Source organism: Hylobates moloch, unplaced genomic scaffold (assembly GCF_009828535.3).
Source record: "Hylobates moloch isolate HMO894 unplaced genomic scaffold, HMol_V3 SCAFFOLD_3, whole genome shotgun sequence".
Taxonomy (NCBI): Eukaryota; Metazoa; Chordata; class Mammalia; order Primates; family Hylobatidae; genus Hylobates; species Hylobates moloch.
Window position 1 is genome coordinate 74348356 of NW_026652278.1, and position 19839 is coordinate 74368194.

At 51.7% G+C, this 19839-nt stretch overlaps 1 protein-coding gene across 3 annotated transcripts in view; it reads left to right on the top strand.

Moving 5' to 3' along the window:
* The first annotated feature begins 421 nt into the window (after positions 1–421).
* The window catches only part of TSPAN14 (tetraspanin 14), a 68989-nt gene continuing 49571 nt past the window's right edge, over positions 422–19839 (top strand). The window contains exon 1 of one of the 3 annotated variants that reach the window (XM_032141447.2): positions 422–535. The gene's annotated coding sequence lies outside the window, so the exon portion shown is untranslated. Of the gene's footprint in view, positions 536–14808; positions 14941–18553; positions 18573–19839 lie in introns of those variants that run through there. The other 2 variants (XM_058436436.1, XM_058436434.1) reach the window with 2 other exon arrangements.

A 19839-nucleotide genomic window follows, 5' to 3' on the forward strand; every position in this document is an offset into this window, starting at 1 on the left:
TATCCCTCGAGACGCCGCCTCCCACAGCTCGTGCTTCTCCCAGGTTCGGCTCCGACAAGGCCAGAGTGGCGTCTGCGCAGCGCAACGGCTCAGAGCGCTCCCGGCGGCTACAAGTGCCCGGCCCCGGGCCAGGCCCGGCCTGCGCCGCGCACCCACTGGGAGGGCGCAGACCCGGGCCGCCCCAAGCCTCCGGCACCGCCCAGAGCGGGACAAAGGGGCGGGCCGGCGACCCGGCCTCGCGGTCCCCGGTGCCGCGCGGACCGGGAGGCGGGTTGCGGTGGGGGAGGGGCGAGGCGGCGGGGGGAGGGGCGGGGCCAGGGCGGGCCCAGGCGCGCGGGGCCGCACCGGGCGGCGCAGGGAAGCGGCGCCCCTTCCTCGGCAGCCGGCAGGCGCCGCGCCTCCGGCCCCGCCCCTCCGCGCCCCGCCCCCGCCGCTCGGACGGCCCGAGTCGCGCCCTCCCGCCCCGCGCCGCCGAACTTGCTCTAACTTCCTCGGCCGAGCCGGGCCGCGCCGCCGCTGCAGCCGCCGCGCGCGGGTGAGTAGAGCGCGGAGACTCGGCTGGGGCGTCGGGCCCTGCCCCTTTCTTTGTCTGAGGCCGACTTCCCCGAGCGTTCTCCGGGGGCGAGGGCTGCTCCCTAGGTCCCTGTTTGGCCCCTCAGCCTCCCTCCCCGCCTGCCCAGGAGCGGCCCCGCGGGCGGCGCTGGCTTTGTCTGCGAGGATTGCTCGCTAGAGGTTGGAGGCCTCGGCCCGGACCCCGCTGAGCCGAACTCCGGCGCCGGGCGGACGAGAGCCGCGGCGGTCCCGGGGCCGGCACTCCTGGTTCGGTAGCCCTCGCCCCATCCGCGCGCCCCGGCGAGTGCGCGCCCGTGCCGGGCGGGGTGAGGGCGACGGGAGCCTGGACGGCTGCTGCTGCTCGGAGCTCTGCCTCTCGTCCCCAGCAGCGAGCTCGGAGATGGGCCACCCTTTCGGCTCAGTCACCCACCCTCGGTCCCCCGGAGCTCGGGTCCGGGGTGGGGGTGGGCGCAGGCCGGGGCGGGCCGCCCCTTCCTCCTGCCCCGCAGTGGTTGTGCTCAGTCTCCCACGCCGCCGTGGGTCCCACTCTGCCCGGCTTGGGTTTGAGACGGCCGGAGTTTGAGTAGGCGGTGACCCAGCTTCTCCGCGTTAGTCGTGTGGGGTTGTGTTTGGGAGCAAAGCCTGACCCCTGACCTAGCTGGAGTTCTGGTAGAGTGAGGTTTGTGGCTGCGGAGTGTGCTGGTCCCGGGCTGCTGCCGCTTCTCCACCCCTAGGGGTGGGGTGCGGGTGGGTAGGAAGTGCCTGTGTAAGGGTGTGTGGAGGGACTTTGGCCCTGGGACCGCAGGAGCACTTGTCTTGGGGACTTAAAGTTGATCTCCGGCGAGAAGCAGTCCGTGCTAGGGGGAGTCGGGGGAAGTCGTGGGCCCGGGTACTGGCCTGGAGCTGGGCGGAGAGCGGTGGTGAGTGCGGCGGTGTCACACACTCGTTGGCTGTCCTGGCGCTGCTATCCAGGAGGTCAGGCGGTCTTGGGCGGCTGTGCAGAGCATTGTATTGGAGCTTCTGCAGGTGTACTCTTGGCAGTGGTCTGCTCTCCAGGGGATCTTCCTCCCTTCCGAGAGGAGGTTGCTCTTGGGCTAGTGAGTGGCCTGCCAGATCCTCGCCGCTTGACCTTGAAGTCCAGAAGCAGTTAGTGCCTGCTGAGTGCTCCGGCCACCCTTCTCTATTTGTGAAGGGAAACCTGGGGACAGGCCATCGGAGCACCCCTATGTCCTTGCCACATTTCAGCCAGCCGAGTGGTTGGTGGGGGCGGCCTTCCTTCCAGGGATCTTCCTGGGCCCTGGCATCCCCAGAATGCCCAGACTCCACCATCATGGCCCTGTATGCCCTTCTATCCCCTTAGCTGCCGGTGTGATCATAGCCTCAAATTGCTGGGCTCAAGTGATCCTCCCACCTCAGCCTCCCAAAGCACAGGGATTACAGGTGTGAGCCACCACGCACAGTCTGATCCCACCCCGATCCCTAACGTTATAGTGACAGGCCCTGGAAACCTAGGGCCACCAGATGTATTTTCCCTTTCCTTCTCACTGTGTTGCACCCCAACTTCAGTTGGGGACTTTCTGGATATATCCATTCCCACATCTCTGAACTCCACTGCTTGGACCACCTAATGTCATCCTCAGTTTACTTAACAAAGCATGGTTGAGATTTCTGTGGGGTGCGAGGCATTGTTGCAGGCACTATTCCGAGTCTGGAAAGTCCCTCACCAGCTATAAACTTGGTGTGGTCTTAGAACCCAGGCTGGACGTGGCATTAGGTGCTCAGTAGTGTTTATTGATCTGAGCTTGATCTCAGGGTAGCAGGATCATTCAGGGAGACGGGGGGGGGGGGGGGGGTCTGAGCCCATGGGTGCTTCTGAAGGTTTGTGGCTGCCCCAGGAAGAAAGGGCATGGAGCTGCAGAATGGTTGGCTGCCCAGGGAAGTGTCCCCTTCACCAGCTGGGCAGCTGTGCTAGTCTCTGGGGACTGGTGAAGGTCCTTCTCATGTAGGAAGTGGCAGGATAAAGTGAGAGAGGAGACGGCTTTGTCCTGAAGGTTGTGGCGGCAGTGAAGTGAAGTTCCCACGGAGGCCGGGGAGCAGGAAAGCCCTGGGTTCTGGAACTATTTCCTGAGGCCTCACTCTAGGCCACCATGTGCTCAAGAATTTGACCCATTTAACTTCAACTGAGGTAGAATTCCTTTTAGCAGTGCCTGCAAGGTGGCATTGTGCCAGGCCTGGGAAACCTTTGCTGGTTTAAAATTTAGTGAAGGACAAGATTATTTCATAGTGATACTAATAGTGAGTTTATTGAGACTTACACGCTAGAAGCTTGACTTGTAATAACTTATTTAATCCTTGAAAACAACGGTGATGGCCAGGTGTGATGGCTCATGCCTGTAATCCCAGCACTTTGGGAGGCCGAGGTGGGTGGATCACCTGAGGTCAAGAATTCAAGACCAGCCTGACCAACATGGTGAAACCCTGTCTTTACGAAAAATACAAAATTAGCTGGGCGTGGTGGCACATGCCTATAATCCCAGCTACTTGGGAGGCTGAGGCAGGAGAATTGCTTGAATCTGGGAGGTGGAGGTTGCAGTGAGCCGAGATTGCGCTGTTGCACTCCAGCCTGGGCGACAAGAACAAAACTCCATCTCAAAAAAAAAAAAAAAGAAGAAAACAACCATGATGTCAACAGCTCCATTTTACAGATGAGGAAACTGTGGTCCCGAGAGGTCACACAGTAACTTGCTTGAGGTCTCAATATGAGCTGGGTTTTCTCATTTCTTTTTTTTTTTTTTTTTTTTTGACACGGAGTCTTACTGTGTCGCCCAGGCTAGACTGCAGTGGTGCGATCTCAGCTCACTGCAACCCAGCCTCCCAAGTAGCTTGGACTACAGGTGCGCGCCACCACACCCAGCTAATTTTTGTATTTTTAGTAGAGACGGGGTTTCACCATGTTGGCCAGGCTGGTCTCGAACTCCTGACCTCAAGTGATCTGCCTGCCTCGGCCTCCCAAAGTGCTGGGATTACAGGCGTGAGCCACTGTGCCTGGCCAGGTTTTCTCATTTCTAATTTAGACAATATGTTCCTCTCAGAGGTGATTAAAATGGATTCATATACCAAACAAGCCTGGCCCACAGTGGAACTAATGAGTGTTTTCAGTGAAGGTGCCCTTGTATCCCTGCCTGTGAACACATCTCATCCGTCCAGCACAGCCTGGGCACATAGCAGGTACCCTGGAACCCCCGCTGATTGGTGATGTAGCTTCTGTCTCCCTAAGGCCAGGGAATGGGAAGACCAGCACTGCCACATGCAGAAGACTGGGGAGCCACTGCTTGTATTTGTCTGGATAGATCATGTTTTGCTGTGGTAACAGCAATCCCCAGGTCTCAGAGGCTTAAAGCAACAGAAGTTTATTTCTTGTTCACACTGCATATTCATCACTTATCTGCTTTACGTTGTCCTCACTGGGGGGACCCATGGCGATCAGTGGGAACACCCCTGGTGGCTTGGACAGAGGGACAGAGAACATGATGATCCTTGTTTCCTGCCACTGAGTCCTGGTGGCCTTTAACACGCCTATGGGAAGGGGATTAGGCTCCTGCTGCCTGTCTCTGCCCTGCCTTGTCAGTCCTTGGACATCTTGCATGTTCCATCCCCTACCTGGATGTGGCCTGTAGGGGCAGCCACCTATCCTAGAAGCAGGAGCAGGTAGCGATACCCAGGCAGGCCTGGTCCTCCCCACCTTTGTGGGACTCAGGGATTGAGCTTGCAGGCATAGGGGTGTGGAAAGCAGTAGTGGTGAGGTGACTGAAGATGGACTCCCACTGGGGACGGGATTGAGTGTGGGGCCAGATCCCTGGTCTGTAGAAGGGAGTAGGAACCCTCTGTTAGTTACATTTTCCCCCTCAGGCCACCTTAGCAGGATTTTGAAGAGTCAGCCACACTGTGGCTCTTGATTTTGTGCCTGGTCACCTGCTTGGTCTCTGGTGATTTCCCTCGGGGCCAGCAGACACTGTTGGAGGTGGTGAGGCCTCAGGTTCTTCTGCCTCATGGTTAACTCACTCTCCTTAGGCATATTTCCACCTTTTCCAGGGCCTCCGTTTTTCTGCCAGTGGATTGAGACGTGGTGGTGGTCTCCAGCAGGGGTCTCACTCTTGGCAGGCCATCAGAGTACCCAGGGAGCTGTGTAGAATGAAGTTTTGAGAGTCTTTGGTCTAGGTGAATGCCAGCGTTTCAGTTTGCTTATCTTCCATTATAGCAGTGTCCTCTCTAACTGTGAATCAAGGAGGTTATTCATAGTATTTCCACATCCATTTTCTCCCTTAATTGCGTATGCTTTTGGTTTAGACAGGGCAAGTAGCCATGTTGGTGGAGCACAGGCCCTGGCAGGGGGGCAGTGTCCAGTGCCTCTCTCGATTAAACGTGAAGATGTGAAGATGAATAACACTGTCCAGCCTGCACAGTGGACGGCGGTGAGGCAAGCTTTCAAGTTGCACCTACTTTCTAGTTGAGTGACCTATACGAGTCTTTGATTTTTTTTTTTTTTTCTCTTCCTGGAAAAAAAAAAGTTGGCTACTTTTCCCATCTGTAAAGTGAGAAGATTCAAGTCTGCCTTTCTTGTCTCACGGGGTTGCAGTGAAGCATTAGTACACTGAGAAGCAAGATCCAAAGTCCCTGAGTTAGGCCCGACACTGGTGTGAGACAGCTGCCATCTCTGGCGGCACTCAGCAAGTGCTCACCAGCAGCTGATTCTGGAAACCTCACTTCCTCTGCTCTTGGGCTTGGTGGGGTTGGGTAGGGTTGGGTGGGGCTGTGGTTTTCTTTTAGGAGGCAGCAGGCCAGGCCTGGAGACCAGAGCTTAAGTGGGCCTGGGCAGGCTAGGGTTGAAACTCTTCACCCCTTGCGGTCTGTTCTGCCTCCCAACTGAGCAGCCAGGGAGAAGGCCGAGAGCCTGTGCCTTTCAGCTAGATAGCTGGAGGAACTGTCTCCTCCCTTCTTAGGCTGTGCTGGCCTGAGCTGGGAGCCTGAGAGCTGGGGCAGTTGTCTCTAAAGTGGCTTCTGGGATTCTGGTAAGAGGTGAGCTCCTGGTGCTGCCTCAGAGTCTTTGTGTTTCCTGGCATTTGGGAGAGCTGGAGTTGGGCTGTCCTGCATGGGTAAGGTTTGGGGAGGGACCGGAACAAGGGGCTAGTGAACCTTCTCTGGGTTTTTCCTGCCTGACTATGCGTCCCAGCTGTTGAGCCTGTGCTCCTGTACACTGCACGGCGTTGAGAGGAGTTTGGAGCCCTAACATCCAGGAGAGAGGCCCCACAGTAGTGGAAGGAAATGGGTCCCTCCCGAATCTCTTTTGTTTGTACCTCAAGGTCTGAGTGGTGATCCTGGGGATGCTGTGGGACTCTCAGCAGTAGGAGTGTGTCTGTCCCCAATCTGGGTGCCCACCAGCTGTGCTCAGGGTCCTCTCCTGTGTCCCTGGGCCAGGCAGGGGCTTGGTAGGGGATGCCAGCCACAGCCCCACACCAAGTAATTTACACACCCTGAGTGAGGGGTGGGAGCAATGGGTCCAGGAAGACTTAGGGAACCGGTGAAAGAAAAACTTACTCTGGCACTTGTTAAACTGGTAAGGTAGACTGTATTCAGGACTATTACAATAGGTGTAGGAATTATCACAATGGATTTTGCAGTAGGGGGGAAAGAGTGGGCCAACTCCAAATACAACAAAGAAAAGTGGGAACTTAATAGCCAAGGAGCGGAGTGTGGGGGCTCCTGAAAATTTCTAAGAGGGTAGGGAAATTTTTACTAAACTTAGCTAACTGAATTCTTGCTGCAGGCAGGCCAGGGTGATCAGGTTTTACCTGGGAGATAGTAGAGGATGAGAAATACGATCAGATATCCAGGGTGATTAGATATTGAGGGTGGGGGATTCTGGTTAACAGGATTTTTGCTAAAACTAAGCTGTTAGAGAGAATGGAGCTAGGAGCCCTAGGTCAGGACCAGGTGAGTAGAGATCTCAGCGGAATAAAGTTTGGTCAGGGACAGAATCCCTGTCAGTATCCCGTGGCTGGCAGTGTCCTGTCCATTCTTCTTGCACTGGCCTGTCCCTCAGGAGACAGGTGTGAGTGTTCCTGAGCTTGGGCCAGTGCAAGAATAGGGGACAGGTTTCTCTCCCTGTAGGTGTCCCTTCTTGTAAGTGTAGGTGTCCCTTCTTATAAGTGTCACTCTCTTTTTTTCCAGAAACCTTGGTCCTTTTCAGCATCTGCTGGCCCCTTGTCCCTTGGCTCCCTTGCTCTTGGTCTGCTGAATTTCCCCTCTGCACCCAGGAAATCGCATGGACCTGGGTCCTTAATTCCCTACAGCCCACCAATTTTGCTGTTTATAACAGCTATCCCCCTCTAGCCTTCTATTGCCAAATCTGTTGGCTGTCAGACCACAGCCATGTCACTTTGGACTATTTTTTTTGCCCCCTGAAACTGAGCTCCTGCTGCAATTTGTATTTCCTGCTCTCGCTGTCCTGGGCAAACCAGTCTGACAACTTTGTGGTTCTCGCTCCCGCCTCCATCAGCCTGGGGATTGACTGTCCCATTTGTCTGAGCTGGGCAGAGGGAGGTGCTGTGGGGGATGGATCTCTTCCACTTGCCTGGACTGCACACTCCTGTGGCCTTCTAGCTGGAGCTCCTGGGCATTTTGCCTATGGGAGCTTCACCAGCTTCCTTCTGTCTGAGGCCTTCAGGTCCCTGGCTCCAGCCTACCTTGTTCCTCCTTCTCTGTGAGTGAGGCTCCTCCTTTTCTCTGTGGCCCTCCTGTCTACTTGATCAGACTCTGCCTCTCTTGAGGGCCAGCTCCCTCCAGCCTCCCCTGCACAGGTGACCCTGTTTGGCCTGCCTCCTTTTCTGGAGGCTGATCTTGTCTCAACAGTCAGCTTTTCAGGAACCAGGCCCTTGCTGTTGTAAGGAAAACCTGTCAGCTGTGGATGGGGCCTTCCCTCCTTCCTAGAGGCTCTGTAGCTAGCTTCCACCCTTGCAGTGGAACAGTGGTGGTGACAGAACCCTGCTCTCTGCAGCCATCCTACCTGCCACAGTCATTGTGTTTTGTAACTCTAGTAGTTTCCTGTGAAATACAAGTGATGGTATAAATGTAGATAGGTTTTTGAGGGGGGCATGCCACAATCAGAGTTGGTGGTAGTGGGGGGGGGGATTTATTCCCAAGGGCTCTGGGATGCTAAGTGTGTGAGCGAAGAGGAACAAGTGGCATGTGCCCAGGATGGGGTGGGGAGGGCAGGTTTAGTAGAGGGCTCCTCTGGCGTAGGGTAGCCCTGACGCTCCCCTCCATGGCATGACTGATGAGGTGGCAAAGGCAGGTGCCAGGATTTGGTGCGTTGAGGATTAGTGCCTGAGTTGGGCTCTGCTCACTCCTGCAGAAAGACCGTTGGAGAGGGGCTGGTCTTGGTTTCACAGAGGATTGTGGGATTACAGGCAAGACCTGCTGAGGGCTTGCACTGAGCCACCGAGAGGAGCAGAATGAGATATGAGGGCTTCAGGTGCCAGTTTGATTCTCACTGTTGTGAGATCTCATTTTTGCCTTTTTTTTTTTTTCTTCTTCAGACAGGGTCTCACTCTGTTGCCCAGGCTGGAGTGCAGTGGCCCTATCACAGCTCACTGAAGCCTCCACCTTCCTGGCTCAAGTGATCCTCCCGCCTCAGCCTCCTGAGTAGCAGGGACCACAGGCATGCAGCACCACACCCAGCTAATTTAAAGAATTTTTTGTAGAGATTGGATCTTGCTATGTTGCCTAGGCTGGTGTCAAACTCCTGGGCACTTTATTTGTGCTTCTTAATTCAGGGGCTACTTATTGAACATATTTAGCAGTCTTCAGAAAGCATCTTGTTCTGTAAGGGGAACCAAATATACCCATTCCCCCTCTCTGGCCTTCTTTCCCTGTGGTCTGGGCAGTCATTAGGAGATGTTTATTTCTGTCTGCTCTGGTGGCCTAGGGGGTAGGAATGGGGTGGGATGGGATGGGATGTGATGGGGTGGGGTGGGGTGGAGGAGTTATTCTACATAGATAGAGTTCTGTTTGTGAACCACTCCCTGCCATCCACATCTCTCACTCAAATGGTCTGGCCAGTCCTGGTTCTAATGGTCATTGTGTCATTCCCCTCAGCAGCAGGAAAGGCTGAAATGGTTTTTGTATTGTTCCTTAGGGGGAAAAATCACTTGGAGGAAGTATATCAGTGCTTCTGAGTGCAGAGTATTTATTGACACGTCGGTTAAAGGAAGCTTTTAAACAACATATATGTATTCCTTTAGTGAGGAATAAATCTACAAGTGCATCTCACAGCTCCATTTTGCAGCTTCCATTTCCTGGAAGGTACATGGAGTTTAGTGGTTAGGGAATGGGGTTTTGAGCTGGGATTTTGAAGAAACTGTTTTTAGCCTGTCCTTGGAATTGGGCCAGGCCTAGAAATCTGTTGAAATAGCTTTCTTTAGTTGCTGAAACTGGGATGTGTTCATAGCACTAGGACCTCGAGCTCCAGTGATGACTGAGTGGGGAGGGCTCAGAGAAGGGTCCCTGTGGATGCCCGGCATGCCTGGGTTTCAGCCCCGTCTCCTGCATCGCCTACATTGCCTGAACCTTGGGGTCTTACAGTTTTATCATGAAGTGGGCTTGGCAGCAGATGGTCTGGTTTGTTTTGTGCCTTTGTCAGAATCTGCTCTTGCTCTTCTTAGGAAAACTTTCTATTTCGAGACTTGGGGTGGAGTCGTAAGCAGGGAGCCCTATGAGTTGGTGAGTCTGTATCCCTGAAGCTGCCACTGCCTGACCCCCTCCTTCCCCTTGATTCCTTTCCCCTCCCCGTTACTCTGCCTTTTTCTAGGGAAACACCAGAATCTGCCTGCAGACAGCTACAGGTAAAATTGCGTGTCCAGCCACAAACTTTAGGCGTTTTAAATATTAATTTAGGTTTAACATTTTTATTTACAAAAATGTATACATGATGAAAAACACATAATAAAGATACACGGTGAAAACTCCTATTTCTATCCCTGACCCCTTCAGTTCTGCTCCCCTGAGGCCCCTGTCACCAGATGTTCAGTGCCTAGTCAAGCGTGTCTGTATTCCTCTCTTGTTTATTACCCCAGTGGTATACTAATTATGCTGTTTTGCACTTCCTGATTTTTACTCTAAAAATTTATCCCAGGATTGTTCCATTTTAGCACACATAGTTTAGTCCGTTCTTTTTAACAGCAGCGCGTGATTCTGCTGTACAGTGAATGATGACTCACTTTACCAGCCCTCTATTGATGGATTTTGAGGTTGCTTTCAGTATTTTGTTTCTATAGGCTAAGCTGCAGGAGTGTCTTATGCATGCTGTAGGTCTGTAGTGGAAATGACTAGATGTGGAGTTACTGCATTAGGTGTGTAAAAGGAAAAGAAACATGCGGCTTTGATTCCGAAAGGGGGAATGAAAGTTTACGAAGTTTTCTTTTGGAGGGATCTTGGCCTTCTACAGAGACAAGAGCTAGAGAAACTACTGGGAAGGCATGAGGGGTGCCAGTGTGTTGGTTCCCACCCAAGTCCATCTTTGGTTCAGTTCAGGCCAGCCTGTCTCCGTGAGCTCCATATTTACAGCCCTTGGCTGGCCCTCTGGGTCATGCGGCCTGTGCCCCTAAAAGTGTGAGGACTCAGCCAGAGCGAGCTGGGGTGTAGGGACGGGGGGAGCAGGCTTCCCATAGTGGGTTCCAGCAGCCTCATGACTCTGCAGGACCTATGTGGGGTGAGAAGGGGGAGCGTTGGTTGCAACAAGCTGGAGCTGGCGTCAGCTTTTAGGGGAGCAGATTTTCTCGCAGTGTCAGGGGTTGGTGTGAGGATCGGCCTCCTGCTCTGGCCTTCCTTGGCCTTTTGCTGCTTTGCAGACTTCCCTGTTCAGGCGACCTCCCTGTTCAGGCCGCCTTGGGCCTGATTGCCACCCTGTGATTTTAAAAGCCTGCGTAAAAGGCACCTGGTGAAAATAATAGATGGGTTTTGTGTTTTGAGCGGGCGCTTCCTTTCAGAACAGAAACGGGGTACGGTTCTTCCTGGGATGGGTGGGGAAGGAGGGACAGTCGTGAGAGCATGTTGGAGGTGCCCACTCCGTGTTGGGAGCTCTCTGGTTGTTTCCCTGTGTGGCTCTCACTGCCCCATGTCAGGGCAGGGTGGGAAGCAGGGAGACTTTAGGGCTGGCTGGCAGATAGACCTCCTAAATAGACCCTGACCTGGTGGGTCTGAGGCCTGTGTCCCTGCCATGGCTCTCCCACCCTTCTTCTCAGAGAACTTCTCACCATTGCAGTTACATGCAGTCCCCGTGAGAAGGCCAGAGCTTCCCATGTGCAGCTCATTGTCTGGGCCAGGGTCCTTGGTAGCACAGAGGTTTCTATTGTGGGCTGGTGGCAGTGAGGGCTGACCTGTGGGGCTGAGGAGGCGGGACCTGGGGCCTCACAGTGGAGCTATTCAGGGACTCTGCCCTGGTTTCCTGCTGCTTTCCATTGTAGATTTTTTTGGGGGAAGGGTGGGAGGGGACTAGAGAAGGAGGAGAGTGGGAGAGGGAGTGGTCAGTGCAGCTATTGTTGCTGATAGCAGGAGCCCATTATGCTTAATAGAGGTCCATTTGCAGACAGCCTTGAGCTACTCCAAGGCCCATCATGTGTTCTCAGATTCTAGTTTCTGCCCCTGTCAAGATCCCCCTTTGCCCTTCTCAAGTCCCTGTGCTTGCCTGGAACACCTCTGGGTAAGAGTTCTGAGCAGCTGGGCAAGGAGCAGCTTGTGCCAGGCTTGTCGGCCACCTGCCCACTGCTTTGGGGAGTGAGTTCTGCCGAGTCTTCCCGGCCCAGCTGTGCCCTTGGGTGGGGGCCAGGCACGTGCCTGGGTTGCTATTAGTCTCCCAGGCCCCCCACTTGCTTTGTGCCTCAGTGCTCAGCCCAGTGTCCCCTGTTTCTCACGCGAGCACTCAGCTGCTGAAAAGCCTGTGTGCTGGCAGCTCAGCCTGCAGCCACCCCCGCTGCAGGAGCCACAGCCATTTTCCTTTGTTCTGCCATCTCCAGGCTCTTGAATCTCAGGCTGGCAGTGGGCAGCAGGCAGTCAGCACACAGCGCTGGCGGGGTGGAAGCCCTTGTGACATGAATCTGCCCACTGAGCCAAAGGCATGGCAGCCCCCTGGCTGCACCCCTAATTCCTCTGGCTGTACCCCTATCTCCCAGCCATGCTGAGAGAAGCACAGAGTATCCCCTCTTACTGGATCAGAAAGATAGTGACACCTATCTTTCTGATAGGTCGGAAGGATAGTTCCCACCTACAGTGGGAACAGAGAGAGGTCTCACCTGTTTTGGGCCACCGAGGTGCACACTAAAGAGAGAGAGAGTTAGCCTCCAGGTCTTTGGCAGAAAAAGCCACTCTCAGGCACAAAGGATGCTCGTTCTTAATCTCCTGGTCTTTGTTGAAAACAGAAGCAGGATTGGTTAAGAATATTTTTTATTTTGGTCCCTATGGTTGTGAGGACTTTTCTCTAACTGAGGGGAACTGTCCCCTGCTCCTTCACATCTGAATCTCTCCCTTCTCTCCCCCACCACTTTTTGGTGGGCAAAATGAGAGCATTCTCTCTGGGGGTACAATTTCAGCTATGTGTGGGGTTGCAGGCAGGGTGAAGGCCACTCTCACCCGCTGTCTGACTTCTCTATCTGAGGTGTGCCCGCCCCAACCCGTACTGTCTCCTTTCTAAACCACAGACAGAATCTGTGAGGCACCTGCCTTTGAAATAGAGTTGTTTTGTATAGAACTCATAACTCCCACTAGTTTTTATGTGTTTAGCATTATATCTTACCCTTTCAAAACCCATCTTGGCTGTCTTATTTGATTCTCTTATCAGCCAAGTCTTACAAATCAGGAAGCAAGCCTCAGCCCCAGATAGGGTTGCACCTTGGAGTGTCCTCATTTTATTTTATTTTTTGACATGGAATCTTGCTCTGTTACCCAGGCTGGAGTGCAGTGACATGAATATGGTTTCGTGTAGCCCCCACCTCCCAGGCTCAAGTGATCTTCCTGCCTCAGCTTTCCCAGTAGCTGAAACCATAGGCACGCACCACCATGCGTGACTGATTTTTAAAAATTTTTCATAGAGATGAACTCTTGCAATGTTGCCTTGGCTGGTCTTGAACTCATCTCCTGGGTTCAAGCTGTCCGTCCGCCTCGGACTCCCAAAGTGCTAGGATTACAGGTGTGAGCCACAGCACCCAGCCCTCATTTTAGCAAATGTAGCACCTACAAGACTCAAAGTAAAAAGAGCTGGTGCTCATCGTGAAAGGCATTGAAACACAGATGCCACTTTGGTGGGGGGTGGGGTATGTTAACAGAAAAACCAAAGTCTCTAAAATATTTTAAAGAGGTTTATTCCGATCCAGTGAGTGTCTGCGGCCTGGGAAAAGCACAGTCTCAAGAGTTGCGGGGAAAGGGTGCTCGAGGCCATCGGATTACAGTTTTGTTTTATACATTTTAAGGAGGCAAAAGTTACAGGCAAAGGCATAAGTCAGTACGTGAAAGATATGCATTAGTTAAGCCCAGAAAGGTGGGATATCATGAAACAGGCTTACAGGTCATAGGTGGGTTCAGAGATTCTTTAATTTGTAATTCGTTAAAGGAGTAAAGCTTTGTTCAAAAATTTAGAGTCAGCAGAAAGGACTGGTAAGATAAGGAAGCCTGTTAACCAATACACACTGGGTTAGAGCTGTGGGGTGAGTGACTTAACCCTTGTCTGGCATGGCCTTCGGTCCTCTTTATATTTCGGTATCTTATTGTCACAAAGAGTCTTGTTTCTTAGTCTTATAATCTCTATTTTAATATTAATGATGGTCAGTTTTTCTGTCTAAATCTCAAAAGGAAGGAGGTATGTAATGAGGCCTTTCCAACCTCCTCCTTGTTGTGGCCAAGAGCTGTTTTTCAGGTTTCTCTGGGGTCCTCGTGGCCAAGAGGGTCTGTTTAGTTGGTTATGGGGCTTAGAATTTTGTTTTTAGTTTACACGTTGTTGGACCCAAACAAGACTGGGAAAGTCACGGTCGAGGCAGCTCAGTATTCTTTCTGGGAAAAACACAATGGATGTAGAGGCTGGGGTTTGAATTCTGGCTTACTGGGTGACCTTGGTGGGTCACTTCCTGGGGTGTAGATTCTTACTAGAAAATGGAAGTGTTGCTCAGAGGAACTTTGGGAACATTTTAGCTATAACCCTTGGAATTCTATTAATCTAACTCCAAAATGGTTCTATTAATCTAACTCCACTACCTGGAATCTCTCTTGCCAACTCAGGATCCTTTGGAAGAAAATGTCATCAGATGGAATTAACAAAGGGCCCCTCTTTTCCTGGGCATTTCTTCCTCAGGTTCTTGAGGGGTGGTGATGATCACCTCAAAAGATGCCTGTAGTTTTCAAATGGAAACCGAGCCACCCTGAGCCCAAACACACACTCCCAGTTCTCAGGCGCTGAGTATGGCCCCTGGAGCTCACTGATGAGTAGTCTTACCTTGGACCTCGCCTTGGCTTTTCTTGGAAATGGCACATTACTTTTGTTTATTAGTGTAGCCCCTCTGTTGTGAAGTGGAATCCAGGGAGAGGGAAGTAAAGCTTTTAATTTTACCTCTTGCCAAAGTGAGGCCAAGCTCTTAAATGTAAAAACAAACTTGTTAAAAGTAAAAACGAAAACAATATCCCCATTCCTCTTCTTTGGGGGTGGAGACTGGGTTTAAATTTTGCCTCTATTTTGTCAACAGGTTCTAGGAGACAAAATGTTCTTTTCCTGGTGACCTTTCAGGCTGGGTTTCTGCCCTTTATGTGCCTTTCCTGGCCCAGCCTCCATCCTCTGGGCCCACCAGCCCTAACCAGCACTGCCTACCAGGCCCCCCTGTGCCTGCTGCCTGTCTGACTTCCCCCCATTGTCTTCGGGGCCAGCCTGTGTCACTGCTCTAGGCTGTGTTTCTGCCGGGCACGACACAGGAGGGCGGTGGTCTTGGCGGAGGCGGGTCTCTGTCATTTGGTTAGAGTAGCTTTTATAGCTGAGAAATGGGAATAAAAATAATCTGTGAGGATCCAGTGGGATGCAACAAAATCCCGAACAAATCCCAAAATTAAAGCATTCCTCCAGGGAAGCTGATTGCATCCTTGTAAATCAAGCACAATAAAGATGGGTGGCTTTCTTCCCATGACTTGCTTTAATGGTTGTTTTCCTTCTCTGTGTCAGTGTTACATCCTTACTATTCAAAGTGCCATCCACAGACCTGCTGATGGGCAGAATGGGCATCACCTGGGAGCTTGCTGCGCTATAGAATCTTGGGGGCCTCCATCCAGATCAGCTGGATCAGAATTTGCATTGTTAACAAGGTAATCCAAGTGATTGGAATGCTTTTTCAATTTTTTTTTTTTTTTTTTTTTAGTGAGATAGTGTCTGTCTGACTGTACACCCAGTGGTACAATTAAGGCTCGCTACACCCTTGACCTCGTGGGTTCAAGCAGTGTGCCAAAATGCTGGGATTACAGGCCCAAGCCGCCGTGCCCGGCCTGAATGCACTTTCATGTTTGAGAAGCACAGCCTCAGCCAGCCGCACTGTCATGCTTGCACCTTCGCTTTGTTAGCCTGTTTCGTCTTTACCCACTTGCTTTCCTGAAAGTTGCCGACTTTAAATAGGTTTGGCAGCCCCTGCTCTGCAGTCCTTCCCCTCTGGGTGTGCAGTGTACAGCACTTATTCCTTGGTGCCGGGGATGTCTTGGAAATGGAGCTAGTTTGAGAAAGCCCCCTTGGTCCAGAGCCCTGCTGGTGAGGTTATCTTTGGGACATGGGGGTGGGGGTGGGGACGGGGGGTGTAACTGAAGCCCTCCTGGGTGAAAGGACAGCCCTAAGCCTTCCTGGCCATCTGGTGCCACTTGCCCCGCCCTGTTCCAGCTGGAGAACAGGATCAGAATCAGGTCGTAAATATCGTTTGCTTTTGGAAGAAACATAAAGCATTTTCTATAAAGATGTTTTGGTGTATATTGCAGATAAATAAATAATCCAGAAGAGGGACTGTAAATTTGTATTTTGTAGTAGTTTTGCAGCAGAAAACAGTTTGAGGTGCTCTCCTGATTTCACTTTATGCCTGCACATCCCCTGCATTCTGGCGAAGGTTGGGGCTTTGTGGGGAAGAGCTTGCGTCCCTGGGAATGACCCTGACTCTCCTGCTCAGCTACCCAAGGGGCCCCTTGCCTTTCTGGCTCTGTTTTAGGGGATGATCTGCTTTCTCTTGACTCTTGATTTCCTCTCAACCTTTTCCAGCAGTTTCTCACCATTGATTTGCAGTTTAAAAAATTCTGCCCCCTTGACATTCACAAGGCACACTTCGTTTTATTTTTCCCCACTGGGCTTCACTTTTCATGGCTTCTTTGGAAAGGATTTTTGTTTGTTTTGTTTTAGCTCTGTAAATCTTTTTCCCCCACGCTGGGGGAGCCAGGCCCTGGGGTGGGCTGGAAAGTGTCCCACCCTAGACTCAGAAGTTTTCCGGATTGCCATCCTTTGAGGTGGGTTTTTTTGCCTTAAAACACAGTACAGTTGTCCCTTGGTGTCCTGTTTCCAAGGGAGATTGGTTTTAGCCCCCACACTTAGTAGTATTTGCATATAACCTATGTACTTCCCCCATATACTTTAAGTCATCTCTAGATTACTTATAATAACTAATACAATGTAAATGCTATGTAAGTATTATATAATTTAAAGCATTTGTGATTTTTTTTTTTCTTTTTGAGAGAGAGTCTTGCTCTGTTGCCCAGGCTGGAAAGCAATGGCACGTTCTCAGCTCACTGAAACCTCCACCTCCCAGATTCAAGCAATTCTCCTGTCTCAGCCTCCTGAGTAGCTGAGACTACAGGTGTGTGCCACCAGGCCCGCTAATTTTTCTATTTTTAGAGACTGGGTTTCACCATATTGGTCAGGCTGGTCTTGAACTCCTGACCTCAGGTGATCCACCTGCCTCCCAAAGTGTTGGGATTACAGGTGTGAACCGCTGTGCCCAGCCTTTCCTGAATATTTTTGATCCTGGTTACTTGAATCTGAGGATGTGGAACCTGTGGATATATGGAAGACTGACAGTATATTCTAGCTGACTGTGCAATTTTGTATAAAAAGATTTTTAAGCATCTTACAGCCATAATCTTTATGTCTTTCAGGCATGGAAACATAGAGAATGAGGAGTAAATATAATTCTAAACTCTCTTATGTAGTTTCTTTGTGACCTGTACAAAGAGAACACTTCAAATCTACATTAGGCATGTAGGTCAAATCCCTGCAGCCTACTGGAGCAGCTCCTGTAACAGCCAGCTTTTAAAGACTAAGTTATTGGAGCAAAGTTTATTTCTCCCCAAGAATGGGCCACTCATCACTTGGAACATCTATGGTGTTCAGGAGTGGCTCCCACCCCAATGGTGTCAGCCCTGCAAGGATGACCATGCTGGTTTTGTCTTGGTATCATCTGCAGGACCCAGCCTGGAGCGGGGGATACACTGAAGGCTCTGTTAATAATCTTCATTGGAGGGTCAGTCTCGGGGTGAGACAGTTGCCTGCTGCCAGGATGCGTTGCAGTGTGTCCCTCCCTATCTTCAGGCACAGCTCTCGATCCCAAACTGGGGAGCTTCTAGATGTGCTGCCCTCATCTAGTACACATTTAAACTAGCTGCTTTAGGGAGGATTTCCTGACCAGCTTGCCACCACCACCACCTCCTCCTCTCTGCCCTCCAGCACCTACTTGACTGCATTTAGTGAAGGGAGTCATGTTCTGAGTCCCCTGAGTCAGGCACAGGTCCCACTCTGAGTTGGTGTTTGTCTCCACGGTCTCATTCTCATTGTCTTGCATGCAGCAGTGCCCTGAACATGTAGAAACAAGTCTTTAGGTGCTTGTCTCCCACAGCAAAAGCCTTTTCACCCCATGGGCTTGGCAGGCGAGCCTGTGCAGTGATGGATTGCTGGGTGGGTTGCTTCAACCTTGCTGATCTAGGGAGGCCACAGGGCCCAGCCTAGTCCTCCTGAGGTCTGGAGGCACAGCACCTTGGACCCCGTGGGTTCTTGTTCACATTGGGAATACTAGTGTAGACTGGGCCCAGACTCTCCACGTTTGTTTGCAACTAGCTGAGGAAGAGGCTCTGATGTGCTCTTAGCAGGGGCATGTAAAAGGATTCTGTGTATAGACATTTCATGTAGACTTAGATTTTCAGAAGCAGGCCTGTCATGATGATCAGGGTATGGATATAGGACACATGCACTATGCCTGCCTTGGCCTAGCATCCTTCCGTGAGTGGGCAGCTTCACCTTCAATGGCAGAGGGAAGTAGGTTGGGACGTCAATTGGGAAGCCAAGGTGCCAGGCCTCCTTTTGCCTAGCCATTTGAGAAGTGGGGGTGGGGTGGGTGGCAGGTGTAGGGTGAGTGGCAGGTGTGGGTGACCAGGCCCTGCCTCACCTGGGTGGGCAGGTGTTGCCCTGAGGCTGCTGGTGCAGTTGAATGAGCTGCCTGATGAATCATTCTGAAAATCTCTAATGGATGCTGGGCGTGGTGGCTCATGCCTGTGATCCTAGCACTTTGGGAGCCTGAGGCAGTAGGATGGCTTAAGCAGGAGTTTGAGACCAGCCTGGGCAACACAGGGAGACCCCATCTCCCTGTGTAGCTGGGACTGCAGGTGTGCACTGAGGTAGGAGGATCACTTGAGCCCAGGAGGTCAAGGCTGCAGTGAGCCGTGATGGTGCCACTGCACTCCAGCCTGGGTCACAGAGTGAGGCCCTGTCTCAAAAACGTAAAAGTGAAAATCTCCAATGGGGCCCAAGGCCTGAATGTTTTGTTTGCTGTTTTTTTTTTCTCCAAGAAGGACCACAAACTCTATGTTTCAGTTACTTGAAGCCAGTTATTTTGTATTATCTGCCTTAATTTAAGTTTGTTTGTTGTTTCCTCATGGTTAGATGCAAGTTTTGCAGTTTTGTCAGGAATACTGCAGAAATGGTGAGTCCTAGGTGCATCCCCTTGGGAGGCACATGTTGTGGGTCTGAGTCATTACCGGTGATATTAACAATGATCGCTTGCTTATGGTGATGTCTGCTGGGTTTCTCCCCTCTAAGTTACTATTTTGTTCTTTGTACGTGTCCTGTGGGGAGATACTTTGAGACTATGCAAATACAGTGTGCTATTTCATGTCAAACTCATGACTGGTTTTAGGACCCATTGCAGATTCTGGGCACAGTCGGTTGTTTCTGTCATGGGTATTGAATGCGATGATTTAATTCCATAATTCCTCCTACATTTATCGTTTAACTATATGGAACTGCTGTAGCTATGTATCATTGTGCTACACATAACTTTTCCTTCTCTCCTGTTTATCTCTGTGTGTATATTAGAATGGGCTCATGAATTCTTATTTTATTCAATGAGTTAAAATCCATTGTTGTTATTGTTTATTTTGCTGCTCAGATTGTTCCAGATTTGGCCAGTGGGGGCTTTGCTTTTTCAAGCTGCTGTGAATGACAGCTCTTCAAAACATGCATTTCCAGGCCTATCACAGTTCTGTTGAACTAGTTGCCATAAGATTCTGGAGGCAGCTCCTTGAGCCATTCTGCTGTCCTGTGGACTGTGGCATCAGTCGCACTAGGCCCATGGTTTTTAGTGTGCACCTTGTGAAGCCTTCCTTTCCCCCAGCCACCTGAAGATAAAAGTGTCCTGCTCTGCCTGCCTCCATGTTGGGTTTCTGGGTCAGAGTTTCTTTGAACAAAGCCTTCTGTAGCTTAAAAAATAATAAAAATAGTAAGCTTAGAAGGCACTGGACTGGGTGACCTCCATTCCAGGCCCAGTGCTTCTCCCACTGAGGCCTCCCCTGACTCACATCCACCCACTCTGCTGCTTTCCTGATGACAGCACTGAGGTAGACAGAGGCCTCCTCTCACCAGGTTAACGAGGAGGCCCCTCGGTGTCCTGAAACTCGGCAGGTTTTGGGTTGTGGGTTTTTGGTGGTGGAAATTCACAGTGCTTCAGTCGCTAAGATCAGGGTTTTTACAAGATGCCAGGCACTGAGACCCTCAGACCCGTTGGAGAGCCTGGTGGAGCTCAGAGCTGGGGCCCAGCCTCTCCTGCACCTCCACGTGGAGGCCATCCAGGGCTGGCGGTCAGGGACTTGATGGCCTTGGAACCCGGGGGCCCACTTTCCCCACCCTGTGCCAGGGCAGTGTTTGTCACCCTGTGATAAAGGAGGGGATCCAGCCCCCCCGACATTGTGCAG